The 20,605-nt window shown below is 38.6% G+C and overlaps 1 pseudogene; it reads left to right on the top strand.

Moving 5' to 3' along the window:
* Positions 1–9,306: 9,306 nt before the first annotated feature.
* Positions 9,307–10,481, top strand: LOC137228419 (sodium/potassium-transporting ATPase subunit alpha-1 pseudogene; annotated as a pseudogene).
* Positions 10,482–20,605: the final 10,124 nt, after the last annotated feature.

Raw genomic sequence — 20,605 nt, 5'->3', positions numbered from 1 at the left:
TTTATTTTCCTTACCATACTGCAAAATGCATGAGGAAAGGGACCGTGGCTACTTTTGCACTCTTTTAAAATCTGTTACATACAGAACATCATTGACTTATAGTCCATGTTTGTCAAATGGATGAAGAAATATGTAATCGGCTTATTAGCTTTCTAATATTGTGGAAAAAGCAAGGTTATCTCTCAGTGACACCTGAGTTGTTTCCATGGAGTAACTGCTACTTGACTTCGTTTTCTTGTCCTGTAGACCACTGACCATCGACTCAAATCATGGTCTGACCACCCAGACATCATGGAGAAACCCGGGAGAGGAGCTCACACTTCACTTCAGCTACTCATTCCTTTAATCACCATTATATCTCTTGTAGATAAGTCAGGTTTTAAAGAAGGTCTTGAGAGTGAGAGGGTATTTTCATAACAGCAGCAACACAAACAAATTAGAATCAACTAACAGCTCAGATCTTAAAAGTCTTTCCATCACTGTTCCTTAATTTTTCAGTGGCCACATTTTCCCTAAGTGCTTACCACTTGAAAAGTCACACTGTCTCTTCCCACCCACTTCCTCCCTTTCTTGGTCATTGCTCTGGCGTATCAATGTACCTTTTTCTTTCTCTCTATTCCATTATATTTCCAGTTCTCAAGGCCTCTGGGCCTTACCTTCTACTTCCTTAGGGAGCTAATTTCCTAAGAAAACTCTATTGTCCACCCAAGGATGGCTCTGGTTCTGATAATATTTTGATTTCTTCCTCACACACATACGTTATCTCTTTCTACTTCAACAGAGAGCCATCAAGACACTCATGAGGTGCACCTCCAATGCCCATGTTCTCCTCACATGATCCATGACTATTCGTGCAGAATCACTTGAGAGCTTTATAAGTACAGATTTCTGGTCCCCAATGCATTACTACTGAATCCAAGTCTCGGAGAATGATCCTAGACTCTCCATTTTCAACAAGTCCCCTAATGACTATTACATACACTGAAGTTTGATTTAAAAAAACAAACTGACTTCGGAGAGTCCTATCTTGCTGTCACTCCACTACTCACTCCACTGAATTCTGAAGTCAGCCCCATCATTGTATTTACCTTCTTTGTTTCATTTTTATCTTTCAAGCGTCCCCAATATAACATCTTATTATATTGCCCTCTGTATACCACTTCTAAAAGTTTAACTTCTATTCAACTGGCTCCTTCCTATAAATAAGTGAACAAACATAAATCTCTCTCCTCTTAAGAACCGAAACAACCTTCCTGACCTCTGCCAACCACCATCAGCCTTATTTCTCTCCTTCTACTCAAAGAAAAATTTCTCGGGGGAATTGCCTACATTCACCATCTTTTTTTCCCTGCACATCCCATTCCCTCCTCAGCCCACAGTTTTCCAAACTGTTATGAAAAAAAAGCAAAACCTCTAAGCCAGATAAATATTATTTTTCAGTTCACGTTTTAATTGATACTTTAACTTCTTTGCATCTGTGACAACCATTCTTGCCTACTTCTACTTGTATTCATTTGGTTCTATTGTCACTATCTTCTTTATGGTTCCTCTTCCCTTAAGGGGGACTAAATATTTGGACTAATTAAGGCTCAGTCCTGGACCTCTTTCCATTTCCACTCTAAGGTTGGTTTCCCCAGGATTAGCATGTGCTGTATTTGCTAAGGAGTGTTCTTGGGATCAACACCTGTGGACAGGAGAAGGACGTCAGGTTTGGTTGAGGGAAAAGCAGATCTGTGATGAAAGCTGAGACAGGTTGGAACCTGAGACCCTTTGCTGCAGTGCGGCAATGCTAGCACCTGGACAAACTTCTCCTTGAGCAACAAAATACAAAGAAACTATATGGAACTGAAAAGAACTGCATTCATGCGCAGTTGGGTTGCAGTTCTGGGGCAAATATACAGATTGCCAACAAACACATGAAAGAATGCTCAACATCATTAATCTTGGTTTTAGGTTTTTCTCCTTCATCAATTTAAATACGTCCTGCCACTCCCTTCTGGCTTGCAGAGTTTCTGCTGAAAGATCAGCTGTTAACCTTATGGGGATTCCCTTGTGTGTTATTTGTTGTTTTTCCCTTGCTGCTTTTAATATGTTTTCTTTGTATTTAATTTTTGATAGTTTGATTAATATGTGTCTTGATGTGTTTCTCCTTGGATTTATCCTGTATGGGACTCTCTGTGCTTCCTGGACTTGATTAACTATTTCCTTTCCCATATTAGGGAAGTTTTCAACTATAATCTCTTCAAATATTTTCTCAGTCCCTTTCTTTTTCTCTTCTTCTTCTGGAACCCCTATAATTCAAATGTTGGTGCATTTAATGTTGTCCCAGAGGTCTCTAGACTGTCCTCAATTCTTTTCATTGTTCTTCTCTGCAGTATTTTTTCCACTATTTTATCTTCCAGGTCACTTATCTGTTCCTCTGCCTCAGTTATTCTGTTATTGATCCCTTCTAGAGAATTTTTAATTTCATTTATTGTGTTGTTCATCATTGTTTGCTTGCTCTTTAGTTCTTCTAGGTCCTTGTTAAACATTTCTTTTATTTTCTCCATTCTATTTTGAAGATTTTGGATCATCTTTACTGTCATTATTCCGAATTCTTTTTCAGGTAGACGGCCTATTTCTTCTTCATTTGTTAGGTCTGGTGGGTTTTTGACTTATTCCTTCATCTGCTGTGTGTTTCTCTGTCTTCTCATTTTGCTTATCTTACTGTGTTTGGGGTCTCCTTTTCACAGGCTGCAGGTTCGTAGATCTCATTGTTTTTGGTGTCTGTCCCCAGTGACTAAGGTTGGTTCAGTGGGTTGTGTAGGCTTCCTGGTGGAGGCGACTAGTACCTGTGTTCCGGTGGATGAGGCTGGATCTTGTCTTTCTGGTGGGCAGGTCCACGTCTGGTGGTGTGTTTTGGGGTTTCTGTGGCCTTACTGTGATTTTAGGCAGCCTGTTTGCTAATGGATGGGGTTGTGTTCCTGTCTTGCTAGTTGTTTGGCATATGATGTCCCACACTGTAGCTTGCTGGTCGTTGAGTGAAGCTGGGTGCTGGTGTTGAGATGGAGATCTCTGGGAGATTTTCGCTGTTTGATATTACGTGGAGCTGGGAGGTCTCTTGTGGACCAGTGTCCTGAAATTGGCTCTGCCACCTCAGAGGCACAGCCCTTACTCCTGGCTGGAGCACCAAGAGCCTGTCCTCCACACGGCTCAGAATAAAAGGGATAAAAAAAGAAAGAACGAAAGAAGAAGATAAAATAAAATAAAGTAAAATAAAATAAAATGAAGCTATTAAAATAAAAAATAATTATTGAAAAATTTTTTTAAGTAATAAAAATGAAAAAAATAGGAAAAAGAAGAAAGAGAGAAGAGAGCAATCAAACCAAAAAACAAATCCACCAATGATAACAAGTGCTAAAACCTATGCTAAAAAAAACAAAAAACAAACAGAAAAACGGACAGACAGAGCCCTAGGACAAATGCTAAAAGCAAAGCTATACAGACAAAATCACACACAGAAGCATACACATACACACTCAGAAAATGAGAAAAAGGGAAAAATATATATATATATTGTTGCTCCCAAAGTCCACCTCCTGAATTTGGGATGATTCGTTGTCTATTCAGGTATTCCACAGATGCAGGGTACATCAGGTTGATTGTGGAGGTTTAATTCAGTGCTCCTGAGCCTGCTGGGAGAGATTTCCCTTTCTCTTCTTTGTTCGCACAGCTACTGGGGTTCAGCTTTGGATTTGCACCCACCTCTGCGTGTAGGTCGCCTGAGGGCGTCTGTTCTTCACTCAGACAGGACGGGGTTAAAGGAGCAGCTGATTTGGGGGCTCTGGCTCACTCAAGCCATGGGGAGGGAAGGGTACGGAATGTGGGGTGAGCCTGCGGTGGCAGAGGCCGGCATGACGTTGCACCAGCCTGAGGCGCGCCGTGCGTTCTCCCGGGGAAGTCGTCCCTGGATCCCGGGACCCTGGCAGTGGCGGGCTGCACAGGCTCCCCGGAAGTGGGGTGTGGATAGTGACCTGTGCTCGCACACAGGCTTCTTGGTGGCGGCAGCAGCAGCCTTAGCATCTCATGCCCGTCTCTGGGGTCCGTGCTGTCAGGCGCAGCTCGCGCCCGTCTCTGGAGCTCCTTTAAGCAGCAATCTTAATCACCTCTCCTCGTGCACCAGGAAACAAAGAGGGAAGAAAAAGTCCCTTGCCTCTTCGGCTGGTCCAGACTTTTCCCCGGACTCCCTCCCGGCCAGCCGTGGCGCACTAGCCCCCTTCAGGCTGTGTTCATGCCGCCAACCCCAGTCCTCTCCCTGCGCTCTGACCGATGCCCAAGCCTCAACTCCAGGCCCCGCCCGCCCCGGCGGGTGAGCAGACAAGCCTCTCGGGCTGGTGAGTGCCGGTCAGCACAGATCCTCTGTGCAGGAATCTCTCCGCTTTGCCCTCCGCACCGCTGTTGCTATGCTCTCCTCCGTGGCTGCGAAGCTTCCCCCCTCCACCACCCACAGTCTCCGCCCGCGAAAGGGCTTCCTAGTGTGTGGAAACCTTTTCTCCTTCACAGCTCCCTCCCACTGGTGCAGGTCCCGTCCCTACTCTTTCGTCTCTGTTTATTCTTTTTTCTTTTTCTCTACCCAGCTACGTGGGGAGTTTCTTGCCTTTGGGGAGGTCTGAGGTCTTCTGCCAGCGTTCAGTTGGTTTTCTGTAGGAGTTGTTCCACATGTAGATGTATTTATGATGTATTTGTGGGGAGGAAGGTGATCTCCATGTCTTACTCTTCCGCCATCTTGTAGCTCTTCCCCCAACTGCCAATTTTGAAGAGCCTGGAGCAGAACGGCGGGTCGGGAGCAAAAGCAGGGTACTGCACACAACACCACCAGAGGGGTGAGCAAACACCTAAGCCACCCCTCTAGCCCCACCCCTGGACACACGCCTACCCTCACCCCGTATAAGGAACAAGCTCAACTTCCTCACGGAGCAAGTGAGCAGGGGAACCTGTTACTTGTTCTCCTTCTTCTTACTGCAGCAGGGCCCCCAGTAAAGCCTTTTCTGAACTTCTTTTTTGGCCTCTAGTCAATTTCTATTGATTGGGGAAGGCCAAGAACCCTGCTTGGTATCACAGTCCCAGGCTCAGTCAACAATATGGGGGACTCTCTAGCTGATTCAGTTTGTTATAAAGCAGAAACTAACACACCATTGTAATGCAATTATACTCCAATAAAGGTGTTCAAAAAAACAAACAACAAAACAAACAAACAAAAACAATTTGGGGGACTGTGAAACTGGAATGGCTCTTCAGTTTTTCTGGGTTGGGCCATGATTCTCTGGGCTTTATAGTCCTTCAGATATTTTTCGGCCAACCTGGAAATAGGTATGACATGATCTTTGCAGATAAAATAACTCCTGAAGCAGCTGACAGGCTCTCAGCCAATGGTAGTCTTAGCAGTAGGGGCAAAGAGTAGTTCACTAAAAGGGGATCTGGGTGGCTTACTGTAGTGTCCTCCAGATACTTTGTTTTGTGTCCATTGGCAAACTCATCTACAATTGCCATTTTGTTAACCTCTTTTCTGAGCTCTAGCTCTGCATACTCAGCTGTCTACCCAGCATCTACAATTCAATGCATCAAGGACATCCTCAACTCAGCACAGCCAAACTGGACTCACAGCCTTCACTCATTCTTCTCCCCAAACACCATAACCCTGTTTTTTTCTTTTTTTTCCTTCTTAGTAAGTGACACCATCACCTGGTTAATCCCAGAAATCATCATTCTCTCTTCCTTGATCTTTTTAAAATTCCCCTGTGTAATAATAACTCACATCTTGTTGATTTTATCTCCTGACATCTTTTGAATCCATCTGCTGCTTTCTCTTTTCACTGTTAAGTCTTGAGTTCATGTTCCCATTACTTCATGTCAAGGCTACTGCAGTAACATTCTAACTAGTCTCTTTCCATCATTTTTGCATCTTTTCAATCTCTCTCTCATACTGAAATCATGATAATCTTTTTATAACTTACATTAATCAAATCACTATCCTGCTTAAAACACTGAAATAATTTTCCTCTTATTTTAAGGTAAGGACTAATATCTTTAACGTAAACTGCCAGGTTCCTGCCTATTTCACCAGCATAACCTCATGGTCCAGTGTCAGCGATACTGGCCTTCTTCATATTGTTTAAATGTGCCATGCTCCTTCTAACCTAGACCCTCGATACGGTATTCCCTTTACCTGAACAACTCTCTCACCCCATCTCTCTACCATTACCTTTGTCTATATATGTAATTCCTACTCAAGCCTTAGATTTCATGTCAGTGGTTATTTCACTGAGATTTCCCTGAGTTCCCTAAACTGGACTGGGTTTCCTGTTTTAATGGCTCATAGTACACTTTTCCTTCTCCTTATAACAATTGTAACTGCTTCCAAATATACATTTATTTGTATGATAATTAATGCATTTTTTACATTAGAGTATAGTTTCCACAAAAGCGAGGACCCTGTTTTTGCTTATAATTGTATCTTCAGTTCCTGGTATATGGAAGGAAAACAGCTCAACTCCCCATATCAAAAGAGAAACCAAACAATTTCTGGGATAAGTATTCTTCATGGATGGTTTTTCTATAATCATCTAGTAGGTGGAGGTTGCTAATGGTTCTCAAGATACTTATAAACCCATCACTAGATTACATGGCTGCATGGTGGCAGAATGTAGGTAAAGGAATACCATAGAGAAAGTAGAAAATGCAAAGCATCTTATAGAAGTTAGGCATTAAACCCAGAGTGTGGGTGTGAGAGGAGAAGGAAATTACCTGTAATGCCTAAGAATCTAACATTCTCAGATAAAATAAACATTAAGACTGTGTAAATTATCAGGCTATGACTTTTTTAAGCTAAAAATTATTCACTCAGGGTAAGTACCCTTTTAAAAATCTGCCATGATTATAATTTCAGTGTCTTTAATCATTCCTAAATACCTTGAGAAAGGTAGAAATATTGTGTCATTTCAATATATTAAAGATGGTTATAATCAAATCTAGTAAAAACAAGAGGTTGACCAAAGTCAGTAAAAGCTAGCATAAGAGAACAAACTATTACAGAACTGATCTCCTGTTGTGAACATCTGTAAATTAGAGTTACTATAAAAGCATCTGCTTTTATACATAAGATAACAGACAGGACAGGATTACAATCTCTGAGAAAAGGGAAAGGAGGGAAACAAATGAGATGAACCCTACCATTACAAGGAAAATATACATAAAAATTTTTTTGAAGATATTTCTGGACTGCAGGCCAGGGCAATGAACCTCTGATAGACTCTAGCAATCTCCTGTAGCAATAGAAATGACAGAGAGCAAAGTTCAGGGAGGACAGAGTCTGGAATTTCTGAGGAAAAGACCCAAGATGAGGAAGAAATACATAGAAAGAACTCCAGAAATGTGGATAATTGTTTTCATGCCTCTTTGGATGAGAACTCTGCACATGTGTAGGGTAAAACCCAAAAGAGCTAGACAAGAACAACTTCTGAAGAAAGAGCAATTACTGGAAATCTTTAAGGTGAACAATGCCCAGAGCTTGTATAGGTATAGGGAACACTCTAGTTGTTCCAACTAAAGTGGGGAGACCTCATTAAATACATAGGGCATTGGGCAGAGACCATAGAACACATTAAAATGGTTACTTTAGCATTTAATAATACAAAGTTCATAGCATTCAATATCCAATAAAAATTTTTGCTGGTCATGTAAAGAGGAAAATATGACCTGTAACCTGGAGAAAAATAAGTAAAGAGAAACAGACCAAGAATTGATAGAGTTGATGGAATAGGAAGACAAGGACATTAACAAAAAACCTGTCATTAATATACCCTCTATGTTCAAGGATCTAAAGGAAGATGCCATAAATATGTATGATGAAAATTTTAAGGCAGCTACAAAAGCAGATACTAGAACTCACAAGTGAGTGAGTAAAGAACTCAATATAAAAATTTTATTCTATATATGATATAAACTATTAGAAGATAAAAATAAAAATACTGTTAATAGCATACAAATCATGAACTAGTTATAGATAAATTTAATAAAATTTGTACAAGACTTGGTAATGAAAATTTCAAAATATTGTCAAGAGAAATTTTAGAAAGATGTAACTAAATGGAGAGAGAAACCATGTTTGTGAACTGGGAGGCTCAATATTATTAAGATTGTGGTTCTCCCCAGATTGATCTGTAATTTTAATGTAATCCCAATCAAAATCTCTGCAGGCTTCTTAAATTTATTATTTATTTATTTTTATAGAAATTGGGAAGCTGAAAGATGAATATAAAACCTAGATGAATATTCAAAGGAGCTAGAATAGCCAAAACAATTCTGAAAAAGAACAACATTGGAGGATTTCACTAATTAATTTCGAGGCTTAGTATAAATCTAAAGAAATTTTGTTACTGGTATTGGCATAAGGATTGACATATAGATCAATAAACACACATAAGAGAGAACCTAGAAACAAATCCTCAAAATATGGCCAATAGCTTTTTGACAAAAGAGCCAAGGTAATTTAGTGGGGAAAGTAGAGTTTTTTCAAAAAATGATGATGAACCAAAATGAACCTTGACCATTTCCTCATGCCACATAAAATTACTTAAAATGGATCATAAGCCTAAATATTATAATTTATCATAAAAACTAAAACTATAGTTTTTTTCCAGAAGAAATAAGAGAAAAATCTTTACAACATTGGGACGGGCAAATATTTAGATAGAACAAAATAGGTCTAAACCAGGAAAGGGAATTAATAAATTTGACATCACAAAAACTGTAAACTTCTCTTACAAAGACACAGTTAAATGATAAAGCAAATCACAGACTTGGAGAAACTATTTTAATAATACATAGTATCTAGCAAAGGACTTGTATCCAGAAGATATATAGAACTCTTCATTCTCAAAGATAAGACAATAAACTCAATAAAAATGGGAAAAAGATTCACAGAATTTATAAAAGAAGATATATGAATAGGTAATCCACTCATAGCTATATGCTCAATACCATCAATCAGTAGGAAATGCAAATTAAATCCATATTGAAATAATACTACATGCCCATTTAGTTTCTGATGAGAAGTCCATGGCCTTTTGAATTTGTGTTCCCATGTACATAATGTATCCCTTTCTCCAACTTTTTAAAGAATTCATTATTTCTTTGTTTTTCAGCATTTTGACTATGCTCTGCTTATGCGTGTTTCCTCTGCATTTATTCAGTTTGGGGTGTGCAGCATAATCCAGTGAAACCATCTCAGTCAGTGCTTCTTTTCTTTTTTTGAAAGATTATTAATTTGTTACCAAAGACCATCCAATCACAGCCAAAACCATTGCCGAAGGTGTGGGCATCCTCTCAGAAGACAAGGAAACCATAGAAGACATTTCTGCCTACCTCATCATCCCAGTGAGCCAGGTGAACCCAAGAAATGCCAATGCCTGCATGGTACATGGAAGTGATCTGAAGGACTTGACTTTCCAGCAGCTGGATGACATTTTGAAGTACCATACTGAGATTGTGTTTCCCAGGTCCTCTCCTCAACAGAAGCTGATCATTCAGGAAGACTGCCAGAGAGAGGGCACTATCATGGCTGTAACTGGTGATGGTGTCAATGACTCAGCTTTGAAGAAGGTGGACACTGGGGTTGCTATGGGAATTGCAGGCTCAGAAGTGTCTATGTAAGCTACTGACATGATTCTCCTTGGATGAGAATTTTGCCTCAATTGTGACTGGAGTAGAGGAAAGTCATCTAATCTTTGATAACTTGAAGAAATCTATTGCCTACACCATAACCAGAACATTCCAGATATTTATTATCTGGAACACCCCCTTCCTGATATTCATTATTACAAACATTCCACTGCCCCTGAGGACCATCACCATCCTCTGCATTAACTAGGGCATGGACATGGTTCCAGCCACCTCTCTGGCTTATGAGCTAGCTCAGAGTGACATCATGAAGAGACAGCTCGAAAACCCCAAAATGGACAAACGTGAATAAGCAGCTGATCAGCATGGCCTATGGACAGATTGCTATGATCCAGGCCCTGGGGGGCTTCTTCACTTACTTTGTGATCCTAGGCTGAGAAGAGCTTCCTCCCAATTCACCTACTGGGTCTGAGGGGACTGAGATGACCACTGGATCAATGATGTTGAGGACAGCTGCGGAAAGCAGTGGACCTACAAGCAGAGGAAAATCTTGGCTTTTACCTGCCACACAGCCTTCTTTGTCAGTATCTTGGTGGCACAATGGGCCAACTTGGTCATCTGCAAGACCAGGAGGAATTCAGTCTTCCAGCAGGGGATTTGGCCTCTTTGAAGAGATGGCCCTTGCTGCTTTCCTTTTCTACTGCCCTGGAGTGGGTGTTGCCTTGAGGATGTATCCTCTCAAACCTACCTTGTGGCTCAGTGTCTTCTCCTATTCTCTCCTCATCTTCCTATATGACAAGGTCGGAAAAGTCATCATCAGGTGATGCTGATGCCCTGGTGGCTGGTGGAGAAGGAAACCTACTACTAGACCCCATGTTGCACACTGTGGAGCACCATGTCACACACTCTGCTCCCATTATCCACCCCCTTTTTGTGTACTTTATTCTTGGAGTTCATAATTCTACAGTGATAGGAAAGCACTGAAACATGTGGAGGAAGCAAGATGTTCTGAAATGAAACATGTAGCTATATGGGGCGGGTGTGTGGGTGGAGGTGGGGAAAGGGTTCCCAGAGAAGCACCCATCTGTGGAAATCACAGCAGGGAAGGTTATTTTGTGCCTTTTTGTTTTTGTAGAGAGGAAAACTAGGATCTCCTTGCCTGATGCACAGCAAAGCCAATCTGCTGACATGGGGTTGTGGTGAAGGAAAGTATAACATTTATTGCAGGGTGCCAAGCAAGGAGAACAGTCAGCTAAGTGCCAAAAGACCTGAACTCCCTGAGGCTTTCAGGGAAGGGTTTTAAAAGGCAACATTGTGGTGAGGGTTCCAAAGTGTGTGATCAGATAGTGGACTTTCTTCTAATTAGTTGGTGGTGAAGTGACAGCGTGATGTTTCAAGAATCTTAATCATCAGCCTTCTGGTCCCAACCAGTCTAAGGTCTACATGCTTGTGGTCAGCCTGTAGTCACCATCCTCCACTTGGGTGGGGGTCTTATTTTCTGCAGAGCAACCTAAAGATATGTGTCAGATTGTAATGTATATCCCTTGAGGGGGAACTAGGACTCTGTTTTGTCACTGAACTATTGCTTAAGCTATCATTACTTTTCTTGTGTGACTGCTTTTCCTTTGTTCCTGCATTCCCTCATTTCCCTAATTAGTAACTGCTTGAGCTTGCTCTTTGGAACTCAAGGAAAACCTAGAAGCATAAAGCCTTTTTCTACAAACGAGAAATGGGGAATGCAAAAAGGCTTTTGTACCCACTGGGCCCCATAGAGTCTTGCTCAGTTTCAATTATTGATTCAGTTTCCTTAGCACGTCTTATACTTTTTTTCTTGGAAGCCAGACATTGGGTATTGGGAACTGAGATAAATAATCCTTTAGTCTGAGGTTTTGTGTTAATCTGCCTAGGAGTTGGGCTGTGTTTAAAGTTTGCTGTAGGTATAGGTGCTAGAGGTTCCGAGTTCTTCCAAGTCTTTTGTTTCTTATTTTCCCTTGTTTTTCTTTGTGTATCCTGAAGGACTCTTCTTTAAATAGAGTATGTGCTTCGCAGCTTTTCCAGCTGTCATCTACTATTATTATATTGGGTTCCCATTAATGTGGTGGTAAGTTGGGGGGCAGGGGAAACCATTCTACAATTTTATGATTGAATTTCAGTCTTCTAGTGGGCCCTGAGGGGAATTGAGGATAGAAAAAAGAGGTGAGGCATTCTGGGCTTTGGATAAGTGGCCCCCTAGATAGTTAAAATGCATATTTCAAGAAGAATTTCCATGACCCCAGATTCTTGCATCTTCCCATACACAGAAAAGCACTAAAATAATTAACTTGAGATATCTGTTCTTTGTGATTGGCAATAATCTTTTACCGAGATGTATGCTTGACTACATGTATTTCCAAGCCAAAAAATTCATATATCAATATATACTGGCTCTTCCCTTACCACCCCTACCTCTTTGGAGCAGTTCCTCAGAGCTACTGAGTGGCCATCTCCTGGTCTATAGTCCTCTATAAGACCCTGAATAAAACTTAAACTCACAACTCCCATGTTGTACATTTTTCTTTAAGTTGACAGATCTCTGGTCTCTGGTGGGTCCAGTGATTTCCAGTTTGTTCAGCTTCTTGTAAGGATTGGAGTGCTAACTTCTAAGCTCTTTTCATGTGGGAAACTGCTCCTATGTTTTATAATTTATTTGCTAACCAGATTCCATTTTATACTCTAAGTATTTACTATTACTTTTTGAAATGAAAACACTTGTCTTGCAGAAAATAAATGTTCTAAATAAATGTGCATAACAATAGGAATTAAAATTTAAAACTTAATTATATAAATTCATTCGTAGGGAGGTGTTTAAATAAATTATGTATTATTCATACCAAGTGATACCATGAAGCTGTGAAAAATGATATGAGACAGATTTGTATATTGGTCAGGTGATAAGAAAAGATCACAACGTTCACAGTTAAGTAAAAAAATGAAAATTTGATAGTATAATTTGCTGCTCTCATTTGTGTATTATAAAGGGCAATGTATCTATATGTCATTGAGGTAGATAGGATAAATAAGAAAAGAGTAAAATGAGTTGCTTTTGAGAACTGAGGAACTAAGGGTTTAAGGTCGGACAGAGACCTGCTTTTCATGGTGTATTCTTTGGTGTCATTTGATTTTAACATACTGCTTTAAAAAATGCAGTTAATAAAAATATTACAAAACTGGGACTTCCCTGGTGGTGCAGTGGTTAAGAATCCGCCTGCCAACGCAGGGGACATGGATTCGATCCCTGGTCTGGGAAGATCCCACACGCCTCAGAGCAACTAAGTCCATATGGCACAAGTACTGAGCCTGCGCTCTGGAGCCTGCAGGCACAACTACTGAGCCCGTGTGCCACAACTACTGAAGCCCATGCACCTAGAGCCCGAGCTCCGCAACAAGAGAAGCCACCGCAATGAGAAGCCCGCACACTGCAACGAAGACCCAATGCAGCCAAAGATAAAAATAAATAAATACATAAATAAAAAATTTATTTAAAAAAAATTACAAAACCAACTTGTTTAAAATTCCTTTCAATTTTTTATACAGTGTGTCCATTTGGTTAATGAAACTGGGCCCATTGATCATTTCTGGTCTTAAGAGATAAAATAATGAAACCTTTTTTCTAGAAAGGAGAAAGCATCTGTAAAGTGATGAGAGAGAATATGTTTGCAAATAAAAAGAGCTGAGCATAGGCAGTGAGACTTTCAAACACAGATATTGAGAGATTTTAAATATTTATGTTCCTATTTCACTAGCTATAAGAGAGCAATGTTTGCCAGCAACAAAGCACTATTGATTATAGCAGCTGCAGATAAAAGCTAGCTTGTAGGGAGTAGGTGTTAAATGACAAACATAATTAATTAGGAGCCTTGTTTTCCAGTGGGGTGTTTGTTCATCATCCCATAGCTCATTGTAGTTACTAGTTCTCATTGCCTGACTGCAATAGTAGTTTATTTCTGGCATTTTTCAAAATGCTTCTGAATTTTAGTCTTCACTGACATCTTTGGTGATCAGAGTTAATAGGTGGTATTCTCATTTTCAAAATGCATTTGTATTAACAGTATCAAACCCCTAAGAGAAGCTTTAGAAATACCCTTCATACCTTAACAGTCATAAAACTTTCAACTTTGCATCTAACTGAATCCAAATCTCTTATTCATAATCCCTCCAAAACATAAAATTCAACACGAAGTATAATAAAACCATACATTGACTTATGGTTTCAGCATTTCTTCAGTAGGAGACAGAGAATATCATGAACTTCAAGTAACCTCTGAGAAAAATAAACTCCAAATTGCAACAGAGCTGCTAGCCTTCCAGCCTTTGGGTGTAGCAAGTGGGTAATGGAGGCCTTAAGAGATTCCATCAGAAGGAAGCAAGGAGAAAGAGGGATTTAGATGAAACACAGACAAAATCACCCTCTGAAAGAGAAATTTCAACACTGAATGATAAAATATATGTGGTAGGAAAAATAATGGCCTGTAAACGTGTCCATGCCCTAATCACCAAGAATCTGAATATTCTACTTTACTTGACAAAAGAGACTTTGCAGATGTGATAAGTGTAAGACATTTGAGATGGAGAAGTTATCCTGGATTATCTGAGTGGGCACACTGTAATCACGAGTCCTTAAAAGTGGCTGCAGTTCACTATTTACAATAGCCAAGACATGGAAGTGACAGAGGAGTGGATAAAGAAGATGTGGTACATATACACAGTGGAATATTGCTCAGCCATAAAAAGAATGAAACAATGCCGTGTGCAGGAACATGGATTTACTAGAGATTATCATACTAAGTGAAGTAAGTCATAAATAGAAGGACAAATATCATATGATATTGCTTACATGTGGAATCTAAAAAAGTAATCATACAAATAAACTTATTTACAAAATAGAAATAGAGTCACAGATGTAGAAAACAAAATTATGGTTACCAGGAGGGAAAGGGGGAAGAGGGATAAACTGGGAGATTAGGATTGACATATACACACTACTATATATAAAATAGATAACTAATAAGGACCTACTGTATAGCACAGGGAATTCTACTCAATACTCTGAAATAACCTATATGGGAAAAGAATCTAAAACAGAGTGGATATATGTATATGTATAATTGATTCACTTTGCTGTACACCTGAAACTAACACAGCATTGTAAATCAGCTGTACTCCAATAAAAGTTATTTTTTAAAAAGTGGCTGCAGTTATAAAGAGAGAGATGTGAGGGCAGAAGAAGGAAGAGAGGTGTGATGTTGCTGGCCTCTACGATGGGGGAAGAGGGGCATGCATGCTCCAATGAATTCAGGAGATCTCTAGAAGCTGAGAAAGGCAAGAACATGGATTTTCCCCTAGAGCTTCCAGAATGAACACAGCACTCCCTACACTTTGATTTAAGCTCAGTGAAGGCCAGTTTTGGACTTCTGGCCTTCAGAAGTGTAAGATAAGAATTTAACCAAGGTTTTGGTGAGGATGTGGGAAACTAGGCACCTTCGTACATCGCTGATAGGACTGCAAACTGGTACAATCCTTATGGAGGGGAATACGACAATATCTAAGAAATCTACATAGGCATTTTACATTTTGACCCAGAAATACTATTTCTAGGAGTTTGTCCTAAAGATGTATCTCCAACAATGTAAAATTACAGTTGCACAAGGATATTTGTTTCAGTGTTTCTTTTTTGTGATTTACTATACTGAAACATCTTGAATGGCCATACATAGAAGCGTAGTGTGGTAGGACATAGTACTTTGCAGCTACTATAAAAGAATGATGAAGATCTCTATGATCACATATAAAGTGATTTCTAAGAAACAGAGTGCAGAAAAGTATCTGTAGTACTCAAACTTTTGGTTTAGAAAAAAAGGAAAATATAACGTTATAGATTTATCTATTTTACAAAAAACTTGTGTAAAAAGTTAACTAGAAAATAATGATTGGCAACCTACAGGGGAGAATGGGAATGAGGTGGAAGTGGTGAGGATGACCCTTTTCTAAGTGTACCTATCAGATAGTTTTGACTTCTTGGAACCGTGATAATGTTGTACATACTCAAAATAACCATAAAATAAAAATGAACACCTAAAATTGAGTGTAAAAGTATTTCAATGAATAACATTGCTACATTGAATGGAGAGGAAACTTAACTTGATGAGTTCAGTGTTTTGACTCTGTGCCCTCACACTAAAGATTTTTTTAAAGATATAAATAAATATTGAGCTAGTAACTTTGTTTGAAGTGCTATGGGTTAACTATAGTAAACTAGTTTCTGTGTATTTTATGACTGGGCCATCAAATAAATATATTGAGGACAATGTGAGCTAGATTTCTCCCTGTCAGATGCAGAAAGGGGAAAGACTAAAATAAACCCTCTGTGGTTGTCATTGGAAATTTTAGAATGAACTCACTTACGTGTGTGTGTGTGTGTATGTGTGTGTATCTACCACATATATTTGTTATGTATATATATGTATGTATATGTTATTTGAATAACTTTTTACTTCTGTCCATCAAACTTTGATTATTAACTCTGTTGGAATAAAGTAGCAAAAGGTATTTGTATATATAACATATAAATTATGTCTTTTTTCCTAATTGTATTTTCTTTTAAGGCAATATTCATTTTCATTTGTATTCCCTGATTAGGGTGATGTAATCTGAAGTGTGCTCAGAGAAAGGAAGAAACAATTTTAGATTTAAAAAATTAACCATGATGATCTGAGTGAGTAACTGAGAATTGCTTTCATGTATTTGTGATAATTGATATTGCAGAGAATTAGTTAATCTTAGTTATAGTTGCCTAAAATTTATGATTTTAAAATACCCAACAGCATTTATAAAAACCCATTATTCTTAATTTGTTAGGGAAATTAATTATATCTGGTCAAATACGATTATGGCAAGTTGTATGATTAAGAACTAAAAACCATCAAGAAAGGTAATGTTTGCAAGGAGATTGCATTTCTGATAACCATTTGTGAGAACATATTTCATTAGGAAGAGACAAAATGCAATAGTAACTTTATGGATTCTGCCATGAAACAGTAAAATGGGGAAGAACCTTAAGCGTAGAACCAGGAGTCTGCCAGGGGTCTCTGTGTGTCTTTTGTAAAGTCATTTAATCTTTTTTTTAAACATCTTTACTGGAGTATAATTGTTTTACAATGGTGCGTTAGTATAACAAAGTCTGCTGTATAACAAAGTGAATCATCTGTACATATACATATACCCCCATATCTCCTCCCTCTTGCGTCTGCCTCCCACCCCTCTAGGTGGACACAAAGTACGGAGGTGATCTCCCTGAGCTATGCGTCTGCTTCCCACTAGCTATCTATTTTACGTTTGGTATTGTATATATGTCCATGCCACTCTCTCACTTCGTTCCATCTTGCCTTTCTCCCTCCCCATGTCCTCAAGTCCATTCTCTACGTCTGCGTCTTTATTCCTGTCCTGTGCCTAGGTTTTTCAGCACCATCTTTTTTCTTTTTTGATTCCATATATATGTGTTAGCATACGGTATTTGTTTTTCTCTTTCTGACTTACTTCACTCTGCATGACAGTCTCTAGGTCCATCCACCTCACTACAAATAACTCAATTTTGTTTCTTTTTATGGCTGAATAATATTCCATTATATATATGTGCCACATCTTCTTTATCCATTCATCTGTCAATGGACACTTAGGTTGCTTCTATGTCCTGGCTATTGTATATAGAGCTGCAATGAACATTGTGGTACATGACTCTTTTTGAATTATGGTTTATTCAGGGTATGTGCCCAGTGGTGGGATTGCTGGGACATATGGTAGTTCTATTTTTAGTTTTTTAAGGAAACTCCATACTGTCCTCCATAGTGGTTGTATCAATTTACATTCCCACCAACAGTGCAAGAGGGTTCCCTTTTCTCCACACCCTCTCCAGCATTTATTGTTTGTAGATTTTTTGATCAAGGCCTTTCTAACCAGTGTTAGGTGATACCTCATTGTACTTTTGATTTGCATTTCTCTAATGATTAGTAATCAAAGGATGAATCAGTTGAGCATCCTTTCATGTGTTTGTTGGCCATCTGTATATCTTCTTTGGAGAAATGTCTATTTAGGTCTTCTGCCCATTTTTGGATTGGGTTGTTTGTTTTTTGATATTGAGCTGCATGAACTACTTGCATGTTTTGGAGATTAATCCTTTGTCAGTTGCTTCGTTTACAAATATTTTCTCCCACTCTGAGGGTTGTCTTTGGCCTTGTTTATGGTTTCCTTTGCTGTGCAAAAGCTTTTAAGTTTCATTAGGTCCCATTTGTTTCTTTTTGTTATTATTTCCATTCCTCTAGGAGGTGGGTCAAAAAGGATCTTGCTGTGATTTATGTCATAGAGTGTTCTGCCTATGTTTTCCTCTAAGAGTTTGATAGTTTCTGGCCTTATATTTAGGTCTTTAATGCATTTTGAGTTTATTTTTGTGTATGGTGTTAGGGAGTGTTCTAATTTCATTCCTTTAATTGTAGCTGTCCAATTTTCCCAGCACCACTTATTGAAGAAGCTGTCTTTTCTTCACTATATATTCTTGCCTCCTTTATCAAAGAGAAGGTGAGCATATGTGCATGGGTTTATCTCTGGGTTTTCTATCCTGTTCCATTGATCTATATTTCTGTTTTTGTGCCAGTACCATACTGTCTTGATTACTGTAGGTTTGTAGTATAGTCTGAAGTCAGGGAGCCTGATTCCTCCAGCTCCGTTTTTCTTTCTAAGATTGCTTTGGCTATTCGGTGTCTTGTGTTTCCATACAAATTGTGAAATTTTTTGTCCTAGTTCTGTGAAAAATGCCAGTGGTAGTTTGATAGGGATTGCACTGAATCTGTAGATTGCTTTGGGTAGTATAGTCATTTTCACAATGTTGATTCTTCCAATTCGAGAACATGGTATATCTCTCCATCTGTTTGTATCATCTTTAATTTCTTTCATCACTATTGCTTGTAGTAATCTCTCATGATCCTTTGTATTTCTACAGTGTCACTTGTTATTCTCCTGTTTCATTTCTAATTCTATTGATTTGAGTCTTGTCCTTTTCTTTTGTGATGAGTCTGGCTAATGGTTTATCAATTTTGTTTATCTTCTCAAAGAACTAGCTTTTAGTTTTATTGGTCTTTGCTATTGTTTCCTTCAATTCTTTTTCATTTATTTCTGATCTGAACTTTATGATTTCTTTCCATCTTCTAACTTTGGGGATTTTTGTTGTTCTTCCTCTAATTGCTTTAGGTATAAGGTTAGGTTCTTTATTTGAGATGTTTCTTGTTTCTTGAGATAGGATTGTATTGCTATAAATTTCCCTCTTAGAACTGCTTTTGCTCCATCCCATTGGATTTGGGTCATTGTGTTTTCATTGTCATTTGTTTCTAGGTTTTTTTTGATTTCCTCTTTGATTTCTTTAGAGATCTCTTGCTTATTTAGTAGAGTATTGTTTAGCCTCCATGTGTTTGTATTTTTTACAGATTTTTTTTCCTGTAATCGATATCTAGTCTCATAGTGTTGTGGTCAGAAAAGATACTTTATACAATTTCAATTTTCTTAAATTTACCAAGGCTTGATTTGTGACCCAAGATATGATCTATCCTGGAAAATATTCCATGAGCACGTGAGAAGAAAGTGTAATCTGCTGTTTTTGAATGGAATGTCCCATAAATATCAATTAAGTCCATCTTGTTTAATGTATCATTTAAAGCTTGTATTTCCTTATTTATTTTCACTTTGGATGATCAGTCCATTGGTGAAAGTGGGGTATTAAAGTCCCCTACTATGACTGTGTTACTGTCGATTTCCCCTTTTATGCCTGTTAGCATTTGCCTTATGTATTGAGATGCTCCTATGTTGGGTGCATAAATATTTACAATTGTTATATCTTCTTCTTGGATTGATCCCTTGATCATTGTGTAGTTTCCTTTTTCGTCTCTTGTAACTGTCTTTATTTTGAAGTCTATTTTGTCTGATATGAGAATTGCTACTCTAGCTTTCTTTTGATTTCCATGTGCATGGAATATCTTTTTCTGTCCCCTAACTTTCAGTATGTATGTGTCCTTAGTCTGAAGTGGTTCTCTTGTAGACAGCATATATACAGGTCTTGTTTTTCAGCCAGTCTATGTGTTTTGGTTGGAGCATTTAATCCATTTACATTTAAGGTAGTTATCAATATGTATGTTCCTATTACCATTTTCTTAAGTGTTTTGGGTTTGTTATTGTAGTTCTTTTCCTTCTGTTGTATTTCTGCCTAAAGAAGTTCCTTTAGTGTTTGTTGTAAAGATGGTTTGGTGGTGCTGAATTCTCTTAGCTTTTGCTTGTCTGTAAATGTTTTAATATCTCCGTCAAATCTGAATGAGATCCTTGCTGGGTAGAGTAATCTTGGTTGTAGGTGGTTCCCTTTCCTCACTTTAAATATGTCCTGCTACTCCCTTCTGGCTTGCTTAGTTTCTCTGAAAGATCAGCTCTTAATCTTATGGGGATTCCCTTGTATATTATTTGTTGCTTTTCCCTTGCTGCTCTTAATATTTTTTCTTTGAACTTAAATTTTGATAGTTTGGTTAATATGTGTCTTGGCATGTTTCTCCTTGGATTTATCCTGTATGGGACTCTCTGTTTCCTGGACTCGATTAACTATTTCCCTTCCCATATTAGGGAAGTTTTCAACTATAATCTCTTCAAATATTTTCTCAGTCCCTTCCTCTTTCTCCTCTTCTTCTGGGACCCCTATAATTCGAATGTTGGAGCGTTTAATGTTGTCCCAGAGGTCTCTGAGACTGTCGTCATTTCTTTTCATTCTTTTTTCTTTATTCTGCTCTGCAGTAGTTATTTCCACTAATTTATCTTCCAGGTCACTTATCCATTCTTCTGCCTCAGTTATTCTTCTGTTGATTCCTTCTAGGGAATTTTAAATTTC

The sequence above is a fragment of the Pseudorca crassidens genome, chromosome 7, assembly GCF_039906515.1.
Source record: "Pseudorca crassidens isolate mPseCra1 chromosome 7, mPseCra1.hap1, whole genome shotgun sequence".
Taxonomy (NCBI): Eukaryota; Metazoa; Chordata; class Mammalia; order Artiodactyla; family Delphinidae; genus Pseudorca; species Pseudorca crassidens.
The sequence above is the reverse complement of the archived record's forward strand: the minus strand, read 5'-3'. Positions and strand labels throughout refer to the sequence as shown.